Source organism: Dermacentor silvarum, chromosome 1, assembly GCF_013339745.2.
Source record: "Dermacentor silvarum isolate Dsil-2018 chromosome 1, BIME_Dsil_1.4, whole genome shotgun sequence".
Taxonomy (NCBI): Eukaryota; Metazoa; Arthropoda; class Arachnida; order Ixodida; family Ixodidae; genus Dermacentor; species Dermacentor silvarum.
In genome coordinates, this window is record NC_051154.1 from 246,655,963 (window position 1) to 246,662,055 (window position 6,093).

Sequence of the window (6,093 nt, forward strand, 5' to 3'; positions counted from 1 at the left end):
TGTCAGTTTTTCTCGATATGGAAAAGCCCTATGACACCCCATGGCGCTATGGCGTTATCAGAGACCTATCAAAATATTCACCAAGGTACTTTCAAATAGGATCAGGGCAACACTTGACTTCAGCCAACCAAGAGAACAGGCTGGTTTAGGGAAGAGATATTCTACGATGGATTATATCCATGTCATCAACCTGGTAATAGAGAAATCTGCGGAGTACAATCAACTGCTCTCTATGGCTTTCGTAGATTATGAAAAAGCATTTGATTCAGTAGAGATACCAGCAGTCATAGAGTCATTACGCAACCAAGGAGTACAGGATGAATACGTGAATATATTGGCAAATATCTACAAGGATTACACAGCATGCTTGGTTCTCCACAAGAAAAGTAGAAAGATACCTATCAAGAAAGGGGTCAGGCAAGGAGACACAATCTCTCTAATGCTATTCACTGCATGCTTAGAAGAAGTATTCAAGCTCTTAGACTGGGAAGGCTTAGGAGTGAGGATCAACGGCGAATATCTCAACAACCTTTGGTTTGCAGATGACATTGTCCTATTCAGCAACAATGGCAATGAATTATAGCTAATGATTGAGGACCTTAACCGAGAAAGTGTAAGTGTGGGGTTGTAGATTATTATGCTGAAGACAAAGATAATGTTCGATACCCTGGCAAGGGAACAAGAATTCAGGATCGCCAGTCAGCTTCTAGAGTCTGTAAAGGACTGCGTTTATCTAAGTCAATCACTCACAGGGGACCCTGATTACGAGAAGGAAATTTACAGAAGAATAAAATTGGGTTGGAGCGCATACGGCAGCCATTCCGGATCCTTACTGGAAGCTTACCACTGTCGTTGAATAGAAGAGTGCACAATCATTGCATTCCACCAGTGCTAACATATGGGGCAGAAACTTGGAGGTTAAAAAAGGAGCTCGATAACAAGTTAAGCACCGCACAAATAGCAATAGAACGAAAAATGTTAGGCCTACCCTTACAAAAATTTTTGTAGAAAGTCTATATAAAGTGTATAGACATCTGTCTATGAAGTCAACAGACTTTTTGTAGACATTTCTTTAGACTAGTCTACAGACAGTCTATGGACTTATGGCCATACACTATTTGTAGACTAGTCTACAAAATGTCTGAGTCTATAGACTGACTATAGACTGTCTATAGATCAATAAATTTTTCACTTTTGTAGACAAATGTCTGTGGAATGTCTATAGACAAAAGTCTATAGGCTTATATAGTTCTGTTTTTGTAGAAATAAGTCTATAAAATGTCTATAGACAGATGTCTATAGATTATCTATAGACTATTCCTATAGACCAGTCTATAGACAGTCTATGGACTTATGGCCATACACTTTTTCTAGACCAGTCTACAAAATGTCTGAGTCTATAGACTGACTATAGACAGTCTATAGATCAATGAAAATTCACTTTTGTAAACAAATGTCTGCAGAATGTCTATAGACAAAAGTCTATAGGCTCATTTAGTTCTACTTTTGTATACATGTCTATAAAATATCTACAAACGTCTATAGACTGTCTATAGACTATTACTATAGACCAGTCTATAGACAGTCTATGGACTTATGGCCATACACTAATTGTAGGCTAGTCTACACAATGTCTGATTCTATAGACTGACAATAGACGGTCTATAGATCAATGAAAATTCTCTTTTGTAGACAAATGTCTGCAGAGTGTCTATAGACAAAAAGTCTATAGGCTTATATAGTTTTACTTTTGTAGACATGTCTATGAAATGTCTATAGACTATAAACTATTCATATAGACCGGTCTATAGTCTGTCTATGGACTTATGGCCTTACACTTTTTGTAGAATGTGGTACTCTACCTACAGAGAGTTCCTGTAGATCAGTCTATAGCTAATCCATAGACTTCAGCCTTACAATTTTACAGGGTGTCCCAGCTAGCTTAAATTTACTGAAGCTGTTCAATGAAAAATAATATTAAGAAAAGACGGTGCAATAAGATCCGATTTTAAGACCTATGGCGTGCATTCGGCCTTGAATTCAGAGGTCTGACCTTCAGGTCTTTTTATGATCATATATCTTGCACCGTGTTGTTTTTAACCTTTCATTTTCATTGACCAGCTTGGCTAAAATTACTGGGACACCATATATACTAGATAATACACCACATTTTTCTAACTATGTTTCGGCAGGCAATGTTATTCTATAAACACTCGCTGCTGGGGTTTGCTAATAAGCAGTTTATTGGAAATGTCTATAAAAATTTATTGTATCCAGTATGCATATGGGAACATACATAGGGAACTGTACATAGAAAAGCATGCATGCAGATGGAAGCAGCCAAAATGTATGCAGCCGTGAATCATTATGTAAAGCTGCATGAGCATTTGTGTAATTGCACATTGAAGAAAGTTTAGTCGCATGCAATGCATTCGCTTGAATGAAATCTATCTACAAGGTAGTTAAAATTTTTGTTTACATATGGCGGCAACAAAATTTTGAACGTATATTATGCATGTGCACCTGTTGCTTCCCATCTGCATTTATGCATTCATGTTAATAGATTAATAATGATCCTGAACCAGCTGTACTCTCATATGTAGCAGAAAGAAATCAAGTGCACCGATATTGAATTAACTGTTTTTATTGAACGATATAATACATTAATTTATTAAAATGCATGTCTTATGCTATCATCAAAAGAGAATATTTACATATTTAAAGCTGCTTCCCCTTGGCAAGCACGGTTGCCTGGCTGGCCTTGACCTTCGTGTCAGCCGTTCCGAAGGTGCTGCAGGTGCATGCTGCAAATATGTAGATACAACAATGTGAGGCAAAAATAACAAATGTGTATTCTTTGTACGTTCATAAAGCAGCTTAATATATTCGCTCAAACCACTTAAGTCAATCCTTATTACGGTTTATTTATGCCTAATGGCTGCTTGTCAATACAAAACAGTACCATCGCATAATGTTTCACTCTACCGTATGATGAACAATTAAACTGTTACAATTGCTGCTGGCGCCAGCAACAGTATGTTACATTTTATGACAAGCCCATATGACACATTAATGTACTTAATTAACCCAAATGATCTGTATATTAATTGCTGAAACTAGGCTACACAGTTGGACTGTTTACATTTTTGGCGGGTAATTAAATATACCCGTGCGGAATAATATGCTCAGATGAGTGACTGGAGTATTGAAAGTATCATGACAAAGATTGTAATTTATTTTCCTTAATGCACATTTAAATGTCTTTCTCATACTCTTAACTGATACATCATTGGCCATAACTTCAATAGAAGGCAGATGGATTGATTGTGTTGATATGGTCACTTAGTTTCCTATAGATAATCATATCTTTTTGGCATACTGACACGGTTGCAAGTTAGGTATACCACATGAGCACCAGAAATACCCCGTGAGCACTTTCTGTGTTGTGGCACGACACATAAGCACCTCCTGGTAAACAAAAGTGAAACTGTCATTACAATGAATGCTATCACAGTGAATAATTGAAGGCGCTCTATAACATAAGTATATTTTTCTAGAGTTTCGAGGTTCAGGACACTTAGGCAACGCAAAAAGATTGAGTAAGAAATGTCCCCCCCCCCCCCATGTCAGCATGCTTCACTTTCATTTCTTTTTCAGAAAATGATACCAATTTGTAATTTTGGGGGGGAGTTGAAATGCTTCAAAAATATGTTTAAGACAGCGATTCTCTGGAAACATTGTATGGAAATAACAAGACAGCATACCTATGTTGTCATTTTCAATTTCCCTGATGTTTTTCCAAGCTTTCCCTGGCTGTTTTCATGAAAATTCCCTGGCAGTCTATGACACCCGCTGTTTAGGGGCAATAAAAAATATTGTGGTTTAATGCTTGCATAACTGTAATTATAAAGAATGACACGTCAGTCACTTGAAATGCACTATTATACTCAGCTGAGTTGAATCACTTGTTTAATAAAGCTGACAAGGGCTTGGCGAAGTTCGTAATTCATGGCAACACGAGCACAGCACAGAAAATCTTCAAACTCTCCTCAAACCCAATGGCTTCAGTTTCAAACGTGTAAAGCGTGCTTCCCCGAGCCACTAGTTTATTGTTCTCCAATTCTTTCGGTTAAGTTGCGAAGCTGCGATTGACTGAGCTTATCGCGAGTTTCGTGCTCTGAAAGCTTTTGCGGTTATATATATTTATACTGGTTGCCAGGAGCCCCATAAGTACTCCGACTTTTGACTTACGAAAACGGCAGCACACGCGGCTTGCTGATGCATGACCCGCAAACACGGCCTTTCATCTGAGTACGCTAGCATTTATTCAACGGTACTATCGCGATGGAAAGAAATGCGAACAGCGGAGCGCGTGGCCGAAACATAACTGAATGTATAGTGCACGCCGTCCAGTCATCACCATTCACAGGCGCGTATGTCCGGTTTGATTGCGCTGTGCGATGAGGCACCCCCTATATTGCGATATTTTCTTTCTATTTTACTTCTCTTTTATTTGAAAACGACAAAAGGTGACGTCGCAGTAATGATGAGAGCGCAAACTGTACTAACAGAAACAAAAATATCGCAGTATAGGGGGTGCATCATCGCACAGAGCAATCAAACCGGACATGCGCGCATGTCCATGGTGATGACTGGACGGCGCGCACTATGCCTTCAGTTATGCTTCGGCCACGCGCTCCGCTGTTCGCGTTTCTTTCCATCGCGATAGTACGTCTCTTTTAGACAATTCGTCACTCTAGCACAATTTCGAGGTATATGCATAAAGCGCTTTAGAGGAGTTTTATTAGACAGGCAGCGCAGCGTTTATGGCCGCCGATCGAGCGCCACAAAACGAGACCTGCCTACAGTACGCCGCTTAACACACACAATCCGAGCTTATTTCTGCTCAGTATCCACGTTAAACATGGTGTATTTCCTTTTTCACGGACATTGACAATGACGGTGAAATGAACAAGCGCGAGCGATCGCTTGCCGTTAAACATTCCCTATAGTAGAATGGAGAACCCGAGCGCGTTTACAAACCAAACGACAAACCGACACTACGCCCGAGTCGCCTACATTACATGCAGCCGGTTCGCGCTACGAAATACGCTCACCTAGTCATGAGCTAGTGACGGAAAACATCTTCGCTAAAACTTACCGTTCAGTGTAGTTGACGTGTGATGCCACAAAGTCGAGACGAATACACAGACACCAAGGTGCAGGCAGCTCACCAGCAGCAACAAGCGTTGACTTGCCTGGCGCAGCCGTTGAGAATTCAAATCGACGCGGAGAGATGGCGCGCCGCCGTTGCTGCCGCTGCGCATGCGCAGGCGCTGCGGCCGCGACAGCGTACGTGCTCCGAGAAATCTGAGCGCCTTTGCCCGTTTCTTTTCTCTTTTTTTTATTGTCGCTCTCTCTCTCTCTCTCTCTCTCTCTCTGCGTTCCATGCGCGCGAAACCGGTTGCTTTAACCTTCCATTTTTCAGTTCTTTCCATGGAAGAAGGAAATGCCTTGGCGCGCTGTATTACAAACGCTGTGGGCTATCACATGCAGCAGGAGTGCACACTTGGATGAACGGAGTGTTTGTAAAAACCGTTAGCACGCACGTCAGGCGCTAGCATTATGGCCAGCGGCGATGAGTAATGTAGTGCATTTCTAGCATAGCTTTCAACGTACCGCCAAATGGGATACCTAGCTGCGCACATGTTAGTGCAGTCTGTTCCGGTGATTTGTCAAAGCAATCAATACACTAATGACGTACGCATATGCTCGGCCGCACAGGCATATAGCGCCTGGAAAGGACTGGGTGGGCTCAGAGTATCAGCGCACATTGTAAGTGAACGAGAAGCTTTAATGAATTTATAGCGCGGGATATCAGTCTGCGAAAAACCACCCGATGTCGGTGATGCAGCCTAGATATGGGGAGAACCTAAAGAGTATTTGAGAATCAGACGACACATAAGGCGCACACCACATACACGACATCGGTTCATCGCACACTAGCAAATTCTGCGTTGTCAGCTGTACACATTACAAGTCTCTGTGCTGTTAGCGTGATGCCTGTTTGTAATCCGCTTCTCGCTAAAACTG

General features: G+C 41.2%; 1 long non-coding RNA gene across 1 annotated transcript; it reads right to left on the minus strand.

Annotated features, from left to right (window-relative positions):
* Positions 1-2,628: 2,628 nt before the first annotated feature.
* On the minus strand, positions 2,629-5,339 carry LOC125942125 (uncharacterized). The gene is made up of 3 exons (XR_007464830.1): positions 5,162-5,339; positions 3,765-3,852; positions 2,629-2,804 (listed from the first exon to the last, which is right to left on the minus strand). It is a non-coding gene; the product is annotated as an uncharacterized LOC125942125 (long non-coding RNA).
* Positions 5,340-6,093: the final 754 nt, after the last annotated feature.